At 37.6% G+C, this 19,593-nt stretch overlaps 1 long non-coding RNA gene across 3 annotated transcripts in view; it reads right to left on the reverse strand.

The window, feature by feature from the left end:
• LOC109503106 overlaps positions 1-19,593 on the reverse strand; it is a 112,341-nt gene that overhangs the window by 19,309 nt on the left and 73,439 nt on the right. For all 3 annotated transcript variants that reach the window (XR_006584438.1, XR_006584439.1, XR_006584437.1), the window contains exon 3: positions 1,933-2,201. This is a non-coding gene — a long non-coding RNA (uncharacterized LOC109503106). The remainder of the gene's footprint in view (positions 1-1,932; positions 2,202-19,593) is intronic.

The following is a 19,593-nucleotide window of genomic DNA, read 5'->3' on the forward strand; positions in this document are numbered from 1 at the left end:
GCCAGGAGCCTTGCTATTGTCAAGCTAAGGTTGTTTTTCTTCTAGTAAGACAGTAACATTAGGACTGTAGGGGGTTCCTAGAGAAATGTTACACACTGTATTTGCTTCAGTATTTGTCCATGGGCTGCAGGTCATAAAGAAATTTAATTTTACCTGCCATTTCCTTCTTGCCTTTGTTCCCACATCGCTATGGAGGGGAGGGTGATGTTGGGGTTCCAGGAAAGTTAGTTTACAGGTTTCTGGAGATTAGGCTATTGATAAGATTGCTTTTTTCTTGTAATTTACTAAGATATTTGTAAACTGATGGAGACCCATGTCCTATATGACTGTGATCTTTATCAGTTAACCATTTGTTTTCTTTCCTTTCCTCTGTTCTTGGGCAGCCAGGAGTAACTGAGGAATATCACACATATCCCATCTGGTGGCTGGGGTGTGGGGGTGGGGGGGAAGGGGTGCTAGTTTGTACTTTGCCCTCAGCCTGCCTTATGCTCCCTCATCAGTTCCACCTAGATTAGTGAGTTGACCCCTCTATAGTTTCTGTTAACTGAGTTCTTTTAACAGATGGCTCACAAGGGTGCTTATGAGAGCAGGAACTAAGGCTGTTAAGGGAACCGTGAGGTGGCAGACCCTCCCATGTGTTTTATACACACATATTGATCAGTTAGGAAATTGGCTATTTTGTTGGTAAAATAACCTTTTGTTACTGTTTTTTTTTTTTTCCTAGCCACTAAAGAGTTGTGTCAGAGTCAATGTTTATCTCTCTTCTTTCAGCAGCTTTTAGATATTTTCCAGGGTCAGAAACTCCTCAGTTCCTCTAGCCATTTAAAATGATTTCCCCAACAGTGAACATGCTACAAGGCCCTGCTTCTCAGTCCTCATATATAACCTATTAAATTTTATATGGTGATGTAAACTATATGAATTTCCCATTGATTTTCAGAAAGAAAGAATTAAGCAAACCCAGATTTAGGGAACTGTTTTCTTATTTCTAGATGTTGTTGAAATCATATATTATAAAATCCTTAATTCAGGGATGATGAAAAATAGGATAGACTAAGATTAATGTATAATTTCACTGCAATAAAGTTTCTTTTAAAATTTAAATCTCCCAAAACAAAACAAAATGAAAAAAAAATTCTTCTTATAACTTTTTTTTTAAATGCTCTTTCAAGAAATGTATTCAATTCACAGTGATATCCTTTGAACTATCAGTAAATTCTACTGGACAAAACTCATACAGATATTGATCCCAGGTAAGCCACAGTGGTCTCCTTCCACCCCAACCTAATTTCTATGTGTAATGAATCTACAGCTGGGTACGATAGGTGATCAACAAGTATTTTTTTCTAGGATGAACCAGAATTCCTAACTGGCTACTCTTAGCAAAACCAAATAAGACCAAGTAGAAAGGGACTGTACCTCTCAGGGGCTATTATTTATGGGAGAGGAGGTGTGAAAGAACTGGGTGGAGAGGTTCCTGGAGGGCATATTGCCTGAGACCTTCAGAGGAGTTGGTGACTGGGAGTGTATAACTAGGGGGAAGGAGCTGTGCCTGGTGGATGGGGTGGGGGGATGGAATGAATAGGAACAGCTGCAGTGAGAAAATGGCTTCAAGGGAGCATTAGGAAGTTTTCCTATGGGAAGAACTCTGCAAATTTTTAGAAATTTTTATGCCGCCTCTCCAATAAAATTCATAATAAAAATCAATTGCTCTTCAACAATTTTGAAAGTCAATCCCTATAATTTTGAAGCAACACCACTCTGCGACTGGCTTAGAGTAGCTCAGTTTCTTTGAGCTTCCTGTAAGATCTATTTTACCCCACTCCCACATTTATCGCAACACTTGCACACTGTCAATTCTCTGAAGCCAATGTATCCTGTTCCCCAGGAAACAGGCCAAGAGAAGCCCCGTTCTGACGAAGTCTCACTCACTTTAACAGGATCAGTCCTGGAAGAGTTGACCCAGTGGCAAGTGCTTCTGGAGAAGGATGAATCCAGGGCAGGCACAAGGTGTACGGGTTCAATCAGACACAAGTTGCATTAAACATGAATAAAGTAGAGAGGCAATGGGAGTCCAATGTGGAATAGTTCCTTTAGTTGCTGGTTTCTGTAGGTGGGAAGACTCCTGGCTGAATGACACTTGGAAGTTGACCTGTCTCCCCAGTCAACAGCTTCTTGCTAGCTGGGTTTCGGGATCCAGGCTGCAAAAACAAAGAAAGTTCTGATTTGTTTCTCGGTTGCAATCAACTGAAATAAGCTAAACCTGGAGCCCTTTGGGCGGGAATGACGAAGCTGGGTTACTGCTGCTACTATCAGTCTATAAAAGATGTGGCACTACTTCTGCCCAAGTGAATTCTGAATCATCCATGCTTCTGTGAACATTTATTTCAAATGCCCTGGCAGGAAGAGTCAAATGGGACAAATTTAAATCACATGTGAGTTCCTATTAGCTGCTTTTTTTCTATTTTTAAAACAGAACCTATCTTCTTTCTCCTTGGCTGTCCATCAGGGACCCAGCTTTCATCAAGACTTACACAATGGCAGAATCCATAAACCCATGAAGTTTCAGACATTTTTATTTTTAAAATTTTTTTAAATTTTGTTTTTTGAGAGAGAGAGAGAGAGAAAGAGAGAGAGAGAGAGAGAGAGAGAGAGAGAGAGAGAGAGAAAGAGCACATGAGTGAGTGGGGGAGAGGCAGAGGGAGAGACAGAATCCTAAGCAGGCTTCATGCTGTCAGCACAGAGCCTGATGTGGGGCTCGAACTCATGAACCATGAGATCATGACCTGAGCCAAAATCAAGAGTTAGATGCTTAACCCACTGAGCCACCCAGGCATCCCAGTTTAAGATGTTGTTGTTGTTGTTGTTTTAAAAAGCCACAGCACTGATTAAAAAGAAGGCATGATTATTAGGACATTTATCAGAACTAAAAAAAAAAAAAATGGGGCTCAGTTGTAAAAACACAACACATAGAACAGACTGGGGCTGGGGAGTCAGATATATCCTGTTGTCAGAGCTGGGCACTGAGTCAAGGCTGATGTGGTAGCAACTGGTTTCTAGGTATGGGCCTTAATCTGGAGTGCATAGCATCTCCAGCCACATGGAACATTTTATATGGGGACTTGAGAATGTTGTTGAGACTGCTAGTTCCCAGACTGAGGCCAATCAAAAGCAGTGTCGGTACACATTTTAATATGGGATTCAGTAGACCATTATTGGCATTTTAATAAATGCTACAATAAGTTACATCAAATCTACATTGACAAAATGAAGTGGTGGTTTAGAAACATTATACAGATGATTTATTTTGCTTCTGTGTTAATTTATGTAAGCATAATAATTCCCAGGTGACCTGTAGGAATCACATTGCTTACCAATTGTGTGATTGGTGGACTTTCAAAAAGCTTTGCAAAAGAAAATAAACCCCGAAATGTAATGTTGATATTGACTAGACACCACTATTCTAATTTTACTGCAAAAAACACATTGGCTGGAGTCATTAATAGTTTTAAATCCCCTCCAGGTCTCCCAGCATTCCTTGGCAAGATGCCAGGGCCTGAGCTGACCACTAGCCAGATCTGGGCTCTCTGATGTTTGGCAACACTCAGGCTATTTGCAACTATGTGTTCCCAGATGCATTCCTTTCCTCTGTGCCTAAGGATGCAGAGGGATGCTAAAGGTATCTTTATGACAGTGTAAGATTCGTTGTCACAGGGATAAAATTCAGTGGACTTTTATAGCAGCAGCTGCTCTTCTGAAACTAGGAGAAATAATTCTCCAGGTAATCACAAAAGAAAAAAGGAAAAAGGATGAAAGAAGAAATAGAAACAAATATATTATATTCAGGGAAAGTATCAACGGGGCAGGAGGGAGGGCTAAGAACAGCATTTATTGTGTTTTGACTATGGCTTCAAGGTTCCCATTAAGCCCAGGAAAAGGAGAAATGCAGGCAGTCAGATGTGGATGTCACAGCCAAGAAATGCTGTCATCTGCAATACTGCCAGCTCTCTGGTCTCCAGGGCCAAGATTGCAGAAATGATTTTCTAGTCTGAAAAATCTAAAGATATAAAGGTAAAAAGCATATAGGGTATTTCACAATGTTTGAAAACTGATGATTGTGTTAACAGAAAAAAGAAAGAAAAAAAAATACTTTGGACAGACACTTTCCCTTATCTGTTAGAGGGTGTAAGTTTATCACACAGAGAAAAGTCTTTAAAATAAAGGTGACAAGGCCCTGGGAGTGATGACTGTGGACATCCTTTATGGAGTCAGGAACTATAACAACAAACAGAAGGTATGTAATAAAATTTCCTCATTTTTTTCATAAATTTCATCTGTAAGATGACTTCTTATTACAAAAACTATTAGGGAAGTTGAATTCCTCTGATCCCTTGTGGAGAACCAGGGAAAATTCCCTTCCCAATGTAAGGGGCTGCACAGAAGTCATTTCTTTTAGAGGTCTCTGACTCTAACATCAATGATGATTCGGACTGCCTTGATTGCATTCAGGCAAATGACTCATCTACTCCACTAGAAGAAACACACACCCACCCACACATACACATGTGTGCGCGCACACACACACACACACACACACACACACACACACGATCACTAACATAAATTCTGACAGCTTGCAAAATTCACCTGCCTTAAAGAAATTCTCTTCACCTGAAACATGTCTACTGAAGCATGGTGTGCCAGTCATTACGGCATCTTGTGCTTCACACTGTGCAAGCTGTCTGCTCCCAGTTAGAACCAGTGTAGATTAGTCCTAAAATTTCTCAATCTATAGATCTATAGTGTCAAAAATAATGGTTGACATCTCTTTTTTAGGTGTAAGAATACTTACTGATGCAGAGCTAATACTGAATGGCATCTCCTGTGAATACGTGGTGAAAGAACTCTCTTCTCTTTTGTAGAGCTCTTTCTTCATAGAGCTCTTCAGGGGAAGTGGGTATCTGGGGTCAATGTCTAGGACCCTGCTGATATGGGAGAGTATGTATGATGGGGAAGAATCTGTTCAGTATGTCAGCCAGCTATTAGGAATGTAACTTACTGCCTGGATCATGAATGTCACATTTCCCAAGGCTGTTTGGTCTGAACTTGATTTCTGTCCTATCTTTAATGCTGATGGGATTAGAAGGAGGTCACTCCAATAAGTCATTGAATAATATAGCTATATTGATTGATATAACTGATTGATAATAAGCTATATCTTCTTCGGTCAGTGGATCCCAGTGTTGGGAGGCATCACCCTCCCCTTTTAAAAATGTCTCAAATGGTGGTAATTTGAATGAGGGATGATGGAGTAAGGAGCATCTGGCATGGCCAATTAGATGGATGTAGTGTCATTCTCTGAGTTAATGATTACAGGGGGAGATAGAAATGTGCCTTAGGGGTTTTATGATAAATTTGGTTTGGGACATTAGTTTGTGTTACATCCATATAAAATAACCAAAACACAGTTGATAATATACAAATAACTCTTAGGAGAGTGGGGTGGTCTAGAAATATAACTAGGAAAGTTATCAAGATATAAATGGTAATTATAGTCATGAGAATGGACAATTTAATGGAGTCTATAGTAAGAGAAAAAAGTCTCAAAGGATGATCAACATTTAAGGGACAGTGAAGGATTGATAGTTTGAGAGGACACTGTTGGAAGATCCAACAGGAATAATAATAATTAAAAAAAAACAACAGTAGACAATAGAACTTTGTCATTTATAGGATGTGGGTATAATATATGAACAGTTAAAAATAATTCTAAAGTTTTGACTATGGATAACTGGTATTCATTGGTGAGTTGTAAATATATATAAGTTTATTTGCACAGTTAAATTCCATTTTAACAAGAACCAATACAGGGGAAAGAAGTTTGCAATAATAAAATTATTTCTAAGCCCAGGCCAATGGCCTAGAGCATTAGTGCCTTGTTGATCTCATTACAACAAAATTCTCCACCATGAATTATTTAGTATAATGACTTTACCCAGTCCTTGTCTATAGAGTAGTTCTTCACTTATAATGAAAAAATCATAAGAATACAAACTGTTCCATGAAGGTTGATTTAAGTTTAAGAAAAAAAAAATATTCTCTAGAGTCATAGTGGTTTATCCAATGTGAAACGTGTTGTGCTGTGCTGGAAACTGAAGGTGGGCTCTGGGGTGTGCATTTAAATGGAGCTAATGAATTTCCTCTGTGCAGTCCAGCCTGGGGAGAAATGGAGAAGTCAGTTTAATAAAGCATGCAGTAGAACTGCCCTCTCTGGCTCTCCAGATTATAATAGTAGAGCATGGCATCGTTCCCTTTTTCTCTAAATCTATTCTTGTTTTTCTGTTACTGCAATTTCTGACACTCACCATCTCATTTTCTCCTCTGCCCTCCCTCCCTTCCTGTTCCTTCTTTCAGGCTTGCCTACACCCCCTCTTTTCTGCCTCTCTGCCTCCCTCCCTGCCTTCTTTCTTGTTTTCCTTTAATTAAGGCTGGTATCTCGGTGACGGTCTGAAGAGATGCTCACCGGGTGCTCACAAGTTCTTCCGCAACGCAGTGTTCTCAGAAGCCCTCATGGTGCTCCCTTTCCTGCTAAGAGCTGCAAAGTGGAGCCTCTGTGACTTGGTATGAAACAGCCTGACTTTGTACAAAAGAAATAAGTGTGTTTTTGGTTTTTATTATTTTTATTTGTTTATTGTTTTGGTTTGGTTTTTCTGAGAGCTGTTTCTTCTGTCTTATATTGGAGTCTGGGGAGATGGAAGGCCAATTTATCCACTCATGCTTTTTGTTTTGGTTGTGCATTCAGTTTAGAACTCAATGCTGGTCACTTCTCTTTTGAGCTTTTCCACAGGATTCTGAAGAAGTGATCTGCATCATTATTAACTTGGATGGTAGAAGCTGGGAGGATGCAGTTTAGGAACCTGCCATTTTAATCAGTGCTTCAGGTAATCACTATGCACACTAAAACCTGAGACCTTTACTCTAAAAGCATTATGACCTTTAGGATGAGAAAGTGTTTTACAGGGGGGAAAAAACCCAAAAAACAAAAAAAACAATCACCTGGACTGCCTTTCCCTAACTCCACTGGCCTTCAAAATCCATTCATAAATAAGATTGTAAACTTTTTGAGGTCAGGAATCGTGCCTTTTATGTGTTTCTTAGACTTACTTGGTAGTATCTAACCATTCATCTGATAAAAATATAATACTTAAGTACAAGATACCCATGAGCATCTATTGCCTGGTTACTAGTACAAAATTAATGGTTAAATAAAACATAGTAAAGGACACAATGTGTGGTTGGAGTTTCAAAATATCATTACTCCTAACTTCACCCTCTATGTGACTTAGTTTCCCCGTTGTCAAAATGGAAATTCTATACTTATATTACATATTGATGAGAAGGTAAGAATAGGAAAGTATGTTAAAACTTCTACAGCTTTGTACGTCAACTATTATATTGTTAGGTACATTTCCAGATACCAGTAGATAAAACTAGATACATCAAATAGTTACTGAGTGCCTTCATGTACTAATTCCTCTGCTTGTAGATTCAAATTAAAATCACAGGGTTCCTGAACCCCAGGATCTCACAATCTAGTGAGTAACACGAGTAAGTACATAGATGACTCTTACAGAAGGTAAGCTTTGCTCTGGGATGTTCACTGAGTAATTATAATCCAGAGGCTATAAGAGTTGTTTTAGAAGAGGAAGAAATTAATTCTTACTGGGAGATGGGAACATCTCTTTGTTTAATGCTGGTTAAATTTAAGAGAGAAAATAAAATTAAGGAAAACCCTATCTCTGCTTATTTAATCTGCTTGGGAGGGCTTTAATTACACAGAAAAGGGAAGGAGCATAGTACAGTAGAACCTTGATTAAATGGAACACTTTGAATTTGGATAATGGGATTTTCTTGCTAATTCTCTCTTTAAGACTAAAAGGTCCATGTTTTCTTGTTGCTATCCCTACTTTTAATAATGCCTATTCCAATAGTCCTTATTGAATTAATATGGACTCAACAATGGTTGACACAGTAGCAAATACGAATGATTCATAATATAGAATTCCTGACTCTAATGAGTTTATTATCTGGTAGATTAAAAGATTCACAAAATATAACATTAATATAAAAATAAGACAATAATGTAAGGAAGTATGTAACTAGCTAGAAATAAAAGAGCACTATATGGCTTAAAAGATAAAATAAATATTTTGGATTGGAATAGATTCACAAAATTGAGTCAGAATACATTGATTTGTATGTATCAGAGAGAAGATATAAAAGAAGCAAGTATTTCAAAAAATATTGAGAATACAGAGTATTCAGTATTCAGACTGAGTATAGAGAATGTTTTGAATTTGAAGAGATGAGAAGCAAGGAGGCAAATCTGGCAGTTTTCATGGTATCTGAGATTGTCACTTAATATTTCTTAGATGATTGAATTCCAGAATTCTCATTTTGAAGACCATCATTATTGATTAACATTTTCTGAGTGAGTACAATGTACAAAGCAAACACAAATTGAGCATAGCCAGTCAGGAATGTGGGATTAGGAATCTAAGGATCAGAGGTAAGTAAGAGTCAGCAATTACTGATGTTGGAGACTTAGCCAACTTATTTAAACTTTCTAAACCAAGGTTTCCTTAGCTGTAATGTGATGATAATAATAATAGTACCTAACTTTTTCTTTTACTGTGAGTAAGAAATGAGGTAAGCAAATTAGTTGGCACAGTGCCTGGAATATGCTAAGTATTCGATGTGTGTTAATGACCATTATCATAATCAGAAGGTCTTAGACCTTGGGTAGAAGTTGTAGAATTTATACAGACCATTTGAAATGCCTACACAGTTTTATTTAACATGAATTCTGGATATTGCTTTTTTTGTTTTCCACTTTATTCTAGTTCTGAGTGAGGTAGGTCTTGTTTTTTTTCAGGATTTCATGATGATGCAGTTAATGCCCTTGATGCCGTGCTTGCCCATGTCTGCTTGGGCTACGAAAACCGTGACCTCACAAAGTTTCCATGTGAGCCTACTTCTAACTGTATCTTTGCCTGGGATCATGTTTAGGCTATAGATGTGACCTTGGTTTGTGCAAGTAGACCAGAAGTACAAGCCAAGAAGCACCCTTAGGAGTCACTTCGACTAATGAGAAAAGGGAATTTGTAAGCAAGAACCCCAGCTTCTTCCTCTTTTATGAGGCAACTCTGAGTTGTGTTCTATAAATCCTATCAGATGACCCCCAGTAGGTATGGACTCCAGTTTCCCAAAAGGGTAACCTGCTCATAAATTAAGGTTTTATGAATTTTCTCTTTTCTCATTATAACTTCCTCACTCCCACACGTTGCTTCCTGTGCCACGTATCAATCAGTTCATTCACCCCCAATCTACCTTTATCTCTGACTCTGCGATAATAGAGATGACGCCTTTAGAATTTCTCCCCTGCCAGTTGTAATAACATTAAGCAGTTTCAGTAGAGGGTGCTGGAGAGACACAATGGAGGGGAAGGAAGTTTTCTCCCCGATTCCAGTATGTTCCACTAGGTAAGCTGCAGCAGCACATGAAGCTTCCACAGTATCTGGCAGTCAACTCTCCATAAACAGCTTCTCCTGGCATACCTCTCTGACGGTTTTGCAGCAAAGTGACTCAAGCCCAGCATCTCCTATGAATAATTTTCCATGGCAGCTCCTAGAGCTGCTTTGCAGTGAAGTGGCATTAGTACATTATCTCCCCATGGATGGCTTTCCTTGGCACCCCTTAGGCATCTTTACAGCCTCAGTGAACTCATGGATCCAAGCTGCATCCCATTCAAAACGGTCTGGATATTGGCCATCCGGAGAAAGAGAGACAGAGACAGAGAGAGAATGTGTGTGTGTGGTTGGGGGGGGGGGGGGGGTGTGGGTGTGTGGTGGAGTGATGGAGACCCTCTATCAGAGGTTCTTCCTTTGGCACTCTATCTCAGCTTGGGGGGATAAAGGCGACTCCTTGTATCTGTTATGTCTATATTCTTCACAGTTGTCTTTACTCCTTATTAGCTCATCTCTGTTACTCCAATCTCATCATATAGTTAACACTTCTTTATATAAAACCTTCCATGTTTAAATATCTGTGTGAGTTTTGAGTCCTGATTGGATACAGACCCATATACCTCCCAAATAAACTACTTGTACCCAAATCTCTGTCTCAGGGTATGCTTGAGGGAATCCATGCTGAAATTCTTCATTATAGTAGACACATTAGAAAGCAGGTTCTCAGGATAAGAATCTAGAATTGAATTGCCTGCTGACCAGAGAGACATTAGAACCACACTTCTGACGGAAAATGGAATGTTATAATTCAGTCATTATGTAGTATCATAGTTACATACATCCTTACATATGGTAGATTAGGAAGAGAATAAGGAAGAGAAAGCTCTGACTTTCAATAGGTCTAGCACACTGGTCCCCAGAGTGTGGTCCCTGCACCACCAGTGTTAGTATCATGTGGGCACTTGCCCTTTCCCAGACTTACTGAAACAGAAACTCAGGAATTGGGATCCCCAAATCTGTGTTTTGAAAAGCTCTCCAAGAATTCTAATGTAGTGCAAAGTTTGAGATAATGCTCTAGAACTTGAAAGAAATGAGAATAAATATAAGACTGGAGCAGATTGACTTTTTATAACTGACATAAAAGCCTTGAAAAAAAGAATGGCAGCCTTAGGTCAGCCAACTATCAATCCCAAGCTGTAAAGGCAGAACACTTTCATGGCAGTGTTTGAGATCCTTTTCTGCAGCTGATGTGCAGAACAGGCTGACATTTAGGTCTATCATCTGATCATAGGAGAGATGTAATTTCAATTGAATCTAAATTCATAGCCCCAGAAAATCTTCTATGCCAAAGTCAGGGCCAGGATAGGAGAGAAGTGAGGCATCAAGACCTTGAATGAGACATTTAATGGGTAAATGAGCTTAAGAACTTTCAATGCCTACCTCTCCCCTCATCATTGCCAGAGGAAAGAAAGCATTGTTACTTGCTTGGACACCATTTAAAGGTCTCACGTGAGGTCAGTGCCTGACAGAGAATGTTTTGCCTCCTCAGGCTCTATACTTGCCTCTCTCCCAGTACTGCCAGATCAATAGTTAGGATCAAGTCCTCCCCTGGCATAAATGGGCAAGGTCCATCCTTCGTATGGACTATTCGCCAAAATTCTTAAGAACTTTTATAATACATAGTGGCAGAAATTAAGAGTTTATTTATGAAAATGTCCTTAGAGTGTTGCACTGAGAAGGGTTCAGAATATAAGGCAAAACAGGGGAGATTTATAAAAAATAGGGCAATCTCCTGTGATTCAGAATCCAGTGTCCTCACAAAGGCCTATAAAGGCTCCTTGAAGCTTAGAGACAGATAGCTCACAATAAGCAACACTGAATGTAAGAATCATGTTGGCAAAGGACAGAGGAAGGGGATAGAGATTCAGAGACAGGGACTTACAGGAATGGGCACTAAGTGTATATATTTTTCTGTTTTGCATCAATGCCCACAGTGCCTCTTTAGAGGAGATGCTGGACAACCACTGGACAAAATGATTCAAGCAGTGAGTGTCAGCTAGCTTCTGTCCTTAGCTATATTGGGCTATATTGTGCTTGCACACTGATCCCATGAACACAGGAGAGTATCCATGGTAGCAGGAATGGAGGCTATCATGCCAAAAATGAAACCCACATGCACACACACACACACATACCAGCAGCATGATAAAATGTCACAGACCAAAATTTAAAGAATCACTTCACTAGATAATTTTTTCCTGAATAACTGAATGAATCCAACTTTGTTTTTGATGACCATTTCCCCCAGAAATGTTTGTTTGCAAGAAAATTACAAATTTTAGGGCTTCTGTCTACAACAATATTAAAATAACGTTAATATTTTTTGAATTCTTACTCTGTTCTAGTCCCAATAGCACACTGATGGTTTTATCTTTTTCTGTACTTAAAACACTCCTGTGAGGTAAGTACTAATATTATATATCTTAGGAGAAAGTACACTAAGGCTTCAAGAGGAAAAGACTTCTATATTCTCTAAGACCAGTTAGGAAGTAGCAGGGTCAGGGATTCAAGCCCAGTTCCAGCTGACAATGAAAGCCATGTTCTTAACCACGGTGCCATATTTGTTATCAAAATTTGCTTCAAAAAAGGTGGTGAGGAAACACAGCATTTGGGTAATTTGATTCTAATTGTCTCTGTTGTCTTTTGAAGTGGTAAGTCTCAGACTGTGAGCACCAGTCCTTTGAATTAAAAAGGGTCACCAAGGGAAAGTCTTACTTCTGTTATCCTATCTACAGTGTTTCAAGTAATTGCCAATAATCCAAATTGACGTTCTTGGCTGCTGCAGCTTATATTAATGATTATACAAAATTTAATAAACATAAATTTAGCTCTCTATAGCGTTTGAGGAGTAATGAAACATATTATATTGCTTCTAAAGTAAAGCATCTAAAATACAGTATAAAGAACCAAAGTGTTAATTTATTTCTAAAAAGAGACTTAGGTTTAGAAGTAAGAAAATGTTTCATTGAACCGTGGTAGAGTTACATTTGTAATAAGAGAACTGCCAACTTTATAGTCAGGCTGCCTATATAATGTAAATCAAAGCTCAGAAGTGCTTTAGTTTAAATTGCTTTTTAAGACTGTTGAACTCCTGTTGGTTTATACACAAGATTTATGCCAACATGTTCTTTCCATCTCCATTTTTCATGAAGGGAATATTAATCTTTGATTACCTCCATAATTACGGGAGTAGGAGTAGTTATCTGGGATGTACAGCTAATCTTTGATTATCCACCCTACTTCCAAACAAGTTTCTACTTTTAAAAACCCGTTCATTTACCTTATGCTAGGATTATAGAGTGCAAAGACACAGGGATTCCATGGGATGCTGGTAACGGTCAATCATGTTCAGACACATCTCCTCTTATCTTTTCTCTTTTCTACCTCTGACATCTACTCTATTATAGCTATTTAAGTAAAAAAAAAAAAAAAAACACAAAAAACAAAAAACATATGCTAAGCATATAACCTGTTAGAAGCTGGCTGGTGCTTCTGAGAAACATAGTTCATACACATTAGCCATACAAAAATTGTCTTCTTTGAAATGTTTGTGGCTTTACACAATAAATGTTTATTTCTTAATCTTGTAAATCTCAATTCCAGAGTAGTGGCTTTTCTGGAACTTTGTGATTTCAAATATTAGTGTGGAGAGGAGACTACTCCTACCAATTAGGCCAAACCTAAAAATGACAGAATTTAAAAAAAAAAAATTAACATTTATTTATTTTCGAGAGAGAGAGACACACAGAGCACAAGCAGGGGAGGGGCAGAAAAAGAGGGAGGCACAGAATCTGAAGCAAGCTCCAGGCTCTAAGCTATTAGCACAAAGCCTAATGTGGGGCTCAAGCCCATAAACAATGAGATCATGACCTGAGCTGAAGTTGGACGTTTAACTGACTGAGCCACCCAGGCACTGCAAAATTGACAGAATTTTTAATTGTTAAAGTGATGTGCTACAAAGGAATCTGTTTTTTTTTTTTAAGACAGGAAAAGAGAGTGAGCAAGAGAGCACATGAGTGCATGCATGAGTGAGGAAGGAGTAGAAGGAGAGAAAGAATCTTAAGCAGGCTCCATGTCCCATATGGGGCCTGAAGAGGGGCTCTATCTCATCACCATGAGATCATGACCTGAACCAAAATAAAGAGTCCAATGCTTAACCAATGAGCCATCCAGGCACCCCTGTGCTATATAGAGAGTAATCTTAGAAGGTATCTATTTTAGACAGAAAGATAATTGTAAATACGTGCCATTTGAGATCTTAAAGAAAAAGCCATGCAAAAAACAAACAAAACAAAAAAACCACAAACAAATAAAAACAAAAACAAAACAAAAACAAAAATTAAAATAAAAAAATAGAATGGGATACTTTTGTTTTCATCACTGATGTATAAAGGGTGTGGAAGTTGTCACTTCTTTCCTTACGGCAACAACAAAAAAAGAGGGACTAAAAATCAATAACTTTTCTTAGACTCATCAGAGAACTGAGGGTGCAAGGCAGACAGACACCCCAAATCAGGGGAGACTTAAAGCCAGAAAATAACAAGCAAGATCCAACTGCAGCAGAAGCCACTAGAGCCATAAATGGGTATGAACATTTAAATGGTAATTATGACAATTGGCCGGAGTCTGAATGTGGACTGGCTTGACAGAGACACTATTGGAGACTGTAGTGTTGGGAGGAGGAAGGGCACTCTCATGGATTTTACCACCAGGAATCCCGTAAGATTTTCACAGTGAAAATTCCAGAAAGACATTTTCTTGCCTCTGGCAGGGGAAGACGATTAATCTTTTGTGAAATACAACTAGAGATTTCTCCGTATCAAAGGTCTACTCTCAAGGCAAAAGGACTTTACCAGAGTCTTATTTCAACTGGGGGAAGTTCATTCCACCCATTCTATCTGACCAGCCTTTATATTTCATGGAAGAAGGAAAAAAGCTATTCAACTGGAAAAATACACGTGAAGGTCACAGGCCAGAGATGCAGAAGCTTTAAAAGACTGACATTTAATCATCAGATTGTAGAATACTTACCTTCACACTACACCAAGAGTAGTACAATGGATTATAGCTGAAAAAGCGTCAAGATGCAGATTTTCACTAAGAAGGAGTACTCAAGAAAACTGAAGACAAGAGGGAGATAAAAATAGAACACTAGAGAAATCTGAAGCCTCTGGAACTTACAGATACAGCAAACTTTCATGTTTGTTCCTACTCAGATTAACATAAATCCTCACATTAAGTTACTATATACTTTGTGTCCTATTATTTAATATGGCATGTCTGGCTTTCAATAAATAATTAAGTATTCTAAAAAGCAATAGGTGGGAACTATCTGAAGACACAAAGGGAACATTAGGATCAGCCTCAGATATGACATAGGCTTTGGAATTAATAGGGAGGGTATTTAAAATAACTATAATTAGTAAGTTAAGGGCTCTAATAGAAAAAGTTGATAAGTCAGAAGAAACAAGAGTAATGTAAGCAACAGAGACCAAAAAAATCTAAAAAAGAATCAAAAGAAAATGTTAGATACCAAAAACACTGTCATACAAATAAAGAGTTTTTGATAGGCTCATCAGAAGACTAGAAATGGCCTAGGAAAGAACTAGTGTGCTTGAAAGTACGTCAATAGAAACTTCCCAAAGAGAAAAACAAAAAGAAAAATGAATAAACTTAAAAACAAAATAAAACAGAAAACAGAAGAGAATATTCAAGATTTGTGGGACAATTTCAAACAATGTAATGTATGTGTGATTATAATACTAAGGAAAAAAGAGAACTGAAGAATATTTCAAGTAATAATGGTTAAAATTTTCCAAAATTAATGGCATACACCAAGTCATAGATCCAGCCAGGAAGCTCAAAATATAACAAGTAGAATAAATATCAAAAAATCTACACTTTGCTACGTTATATTCAAACAACAGAAAACTAAAGTCAAAAAGAAAATCTTGAAAGGAGTCTAAGGGAAAGGGAACACTTTCCTTAGGAGATCAAGGGTTAAGAATTACAATGGACTTCTCATAAGAAATAGTGTAAGCAAGAAAACACTGGAGTGAAATACTTCAAGTGTTGAAAGTAAAATACATATATATTTCATATATATTTTATATATATTTTATATATATCTAAATACATATATATTATATATATAAAATACATATATAAATAATATATATAATATATGTAATATATTATATATATATATAAAAAATTAGAATTCTATACCCAGCTAAATTATCCTTTAAACTGCCCTTCACTTCAGAAACCAATCACAAGTCCCAGATTGTTACCTGCACTTCTGACTGACCAGTTATAAATCAGGGTTCTGATAGCCCCCTCCCCACATTTAAAATTATGTAGAAAGGCTCACAAATCCCAGAGAGACATTTACTGACATTTACCAGTTTATTGTAAAGGATATTATGAAAGATAAAGATGAACAGCCACATGAAGAAGTACACAGAGGGTATGAAGAAGGGATGCAAAGCTTCCAACACCCTACAGGCATGCCATCATTTCAGTACCTCCATGTGTTCATCAGACTGGATCCTCTCCAAACCCCACCGTTTACAGATTTTTATGGAGGCTTCATCACACAAGCATGATTGACTATTAACTCAATCTCCAGCACCTCCACCTTCCCTACAGGATGGGGGTGAGGCTGAAAGTTCATAGTGTCTAATCATGACCTGGTCTTTCTGGTGACCAGCCACCATCATGAAGTGACCTAGGAGCCCAGAAAGAGTTGTTTCATTAGAACAAAAGATGCTTCTAATGCTCAGGAAATCCCAAAAAATTTAGTAGCTCTGTGTCAGGAATCAAGAGCAGAGACCAAATATGTATTTTTTTTTATATCACACAAATTATACAAATTTTTTTCAGAAAACTATACACCTATAATTGTTATGACATCTTCCTCTGAAACCTATAATATGCTGGAATGCAGGCAAAACCGGTAAATACTTTTACATTTTAATAGTTTTTTTTTATCATCTCACCTTTTATATTATACTAACTTTATTTAGATTCACAGAATCTAACATTTCATTACAGCACACTCAGGAAATAACTTATGAAACTCACTCACTGAACTATGACACTAAGATGTTCATGGTAGAAAGATCTTGCTAAAAACCCCAGGGAGTTATTAGGAAAAGGACAACAGAAGTACCATTTACTAAATGTCAGTATGAAGGTAATGATAACTAAATTGCTGAATTTCAGAAAATAATGAAGAATTTTCTAAAATAAATGGTACAAGGAGTCTGTTTCAATAGAAGAAAACAAACATTTAAATTATTCATTTTCCAAAATTCCTAACCTAATCATTAACTTAAGTAACCTTTCCCATTTAGTAGCAGAGGACACAATTAGTCAATTACTGAATTTCTTAGAAAATAAAACTACTAGACTGTTGACATCTTTCATATTTTGTCCAAACATAAATGGAAGCTATCTGCCAACCATTTGCAATTTTAATTTAAGAATGACTCTAAGTCAGAGGTGAGCAACCTTTTTCTGCATAGGACCATATAGCAAATATTTTAGGCTTTGTGGGCCATATGGTCTCCATCAAAGCAGGAATAAACAAGAGTACAGGTGTCAATAAAGCTTTATTTATGGATACTGAAATTTGAATTTCATATCATTTTCACATTATATTAAATTAAATTTTTCTCTTAATTTTCAATCACTTAAATATATAAAATACAATCTTAATTTGGTAGCCATATAAAAACTGGTAGAGGACCCCACTGGTGTGAGGGATTGTTTTCAGAGTGCTGCTCTACACTTTCTTAACAGAACCTTGCATGTGTGTATATATGTGTGTTAATACACTTGGCCTGTAATCAATCTCCACTGACTCTACTCCTCATTTATATGGATGAGCAAGACTCAGTATCTACCATTAATAAGAAATAAAATAGAAGTTTACCATATGGACCCACAAATTCCTTACTCCAATATAGTTTTCCCTTTCCTGTACAAACCACTCCCTGCCAAGACCTCACTCTGCAAATATATACGACAGATCTGGAAGAGTTAGAAGAAAGTCTATTTTGACATTATTCTTTGGTGACATAGTTTCCTGTATTTCACTTCTTTCTTTCCTGTTCTTGCCTCTAGGAATATCTACCATAGTTAGAATGAGAAGATTCCAGGGGCGCCTGGGTGGTGCAGTCGGTTAAGCGTCCGACTTCAGCCAGGTCACGATCTCGCGGTCCCTGAGTTCGAGCCCCGCGTCAGGCTCTGGGCTGATGGCTCAGAGCCTGGGGCCTGTTTCCGATTCTGTGTCTCCCTCTCTCTCTGCCCCTCCCCCGTTCATGCTCTGTCTCTCTCTGTCCCCAAAATAAATAAACGTTGAAAAAAAAAAAAAAAAAAGAATGAGAAGATTCCACATAAGACCAGCAGACATGTCAGAGGGTTAGACCTGACTTAATAAAAGTGTCTGCTTACAGGAGAAAATATTTAAGTTCCTAAAAGTAACTATCTTTTGTTACTTAATTTTAACATTGACTGGCATTATTAAATTGCTGGTATGTGTTTTTTATTACGTAACTCCATTAAAAATAAGGCTCCGAAGTGCCATCTGTTCCTCACTTCCTTAAAATTAACACTGTCTTCTGCTGAATTATGACAGTTACCCTTCCGAAGGTATGTGGTAAAATTACCAAGTTTTCACATAGAATGAAAATCTGATCCATAAATGGTTCACCCATGATTTGTGATGCATAGAAAACAGTATTAGATATTATGCTTCAGCTCCTGTGACTCTAGGCTTCCTAAAAAGTAAAGTAGCTGTGATATAAATAAAATCATTTAATATGAAAAATAACGGTTAGGTTGTGGTTCTCAACTATACAGCTTAAAGGAAAATAATACTAAAATGTTACATGTTTATAGGGACATGAGAAAGTATGCCTAGGAAGAAGAGTTTAAAATACACACTTCAGTGGGACAAAGGCTAACTTCCTGTGATAGATCGAATTATTGTTAAAAAATGTTTGTTTTCACTCTCTTTGAAAGTATTACACATCCCATTTCCACTGATGTCAGGCTAGGCCACATGATTTGCTTTGGCCAATAAAATGTTAAGATCTGTGAAGATGTAAGAAGCAGTACATGCTAAGTGAAGTAAGTCAGACTGAGAAAAGCAAAAAACCGTACGATTTCACTCATATGTCAAATCTGAAAAACAAAACAATAAATAAGCAATCAAAAAGCAGAATCAAATCTATAAATACAGAGAATAAGCTGATGGTTGCCAGAGGGAAGGGGTGTGGAATGGGCAAAATGGTGAAGGGGAGTGGGAGATACAGGTTTCCAGTTAGGGCATGAAAAAGTCATGGGAATCAAAGGCATGGCATGGGGAACATGGTCAATCATGGTATAGTAGTGTGATATGGAGACAGATGGTACCTACATTTGTGAGCACAGCATATTGTATTGAGATATTGAGTCACCACATTGTACATTTGAAACTAATACAACATTGTGTGTGAATTATAAAAAAAAAAAAGAAGAACCAGTATGTGGTTACCCCAAATCTCTTTTCCTTTTCCTTGTTTGATTATCGACACTGTTAGCCAGGATCCTGGAGTGAAAAATCACATGGAGAGGGCTACAGCTACTTCTCAACTGACATGTAATATGGGTGAAAATGAAACCACTTTTATTATTGTAAGCCAACACAATTTTAGAGTTGTTTGTTACTCAGCCTAACCTATCCTATACTTATCGGTACTTTCCACAAGTCAAAAGAGGTTTTATCATTGTTTTTTCAAGAAGCGACTAGGTGGCCCAATGTTATTAACAGTGTGTGTCTTCTGAAGGGCTGACTGATTAACAACAGCCCATTCTACAAGGGTGCAGCCACTTACTTCAGTAGGAGCATGAAAATTTTAATCAGAATGAGCGAATAACGTTTATCTTGTCCAGGTAACAACCTATGCACTTCATGAAGACATCATGGCAATTAATAAAACAATCCATACTAGAGAAT

This window comes from Felis catus, chromosome C1 (genome assembly GCF_018350175.1).
Source record: "Felis catus isolate Fca126 chromosome C1, F.catus_Fca126_mat1.0, whole genome shotgun sequence".
Classification (NCBI taxonomy): Eukaryota; Metazoa; Chordata; class Mammalia; order Carnivora; family Felidae; genus Felis; species Felis catus.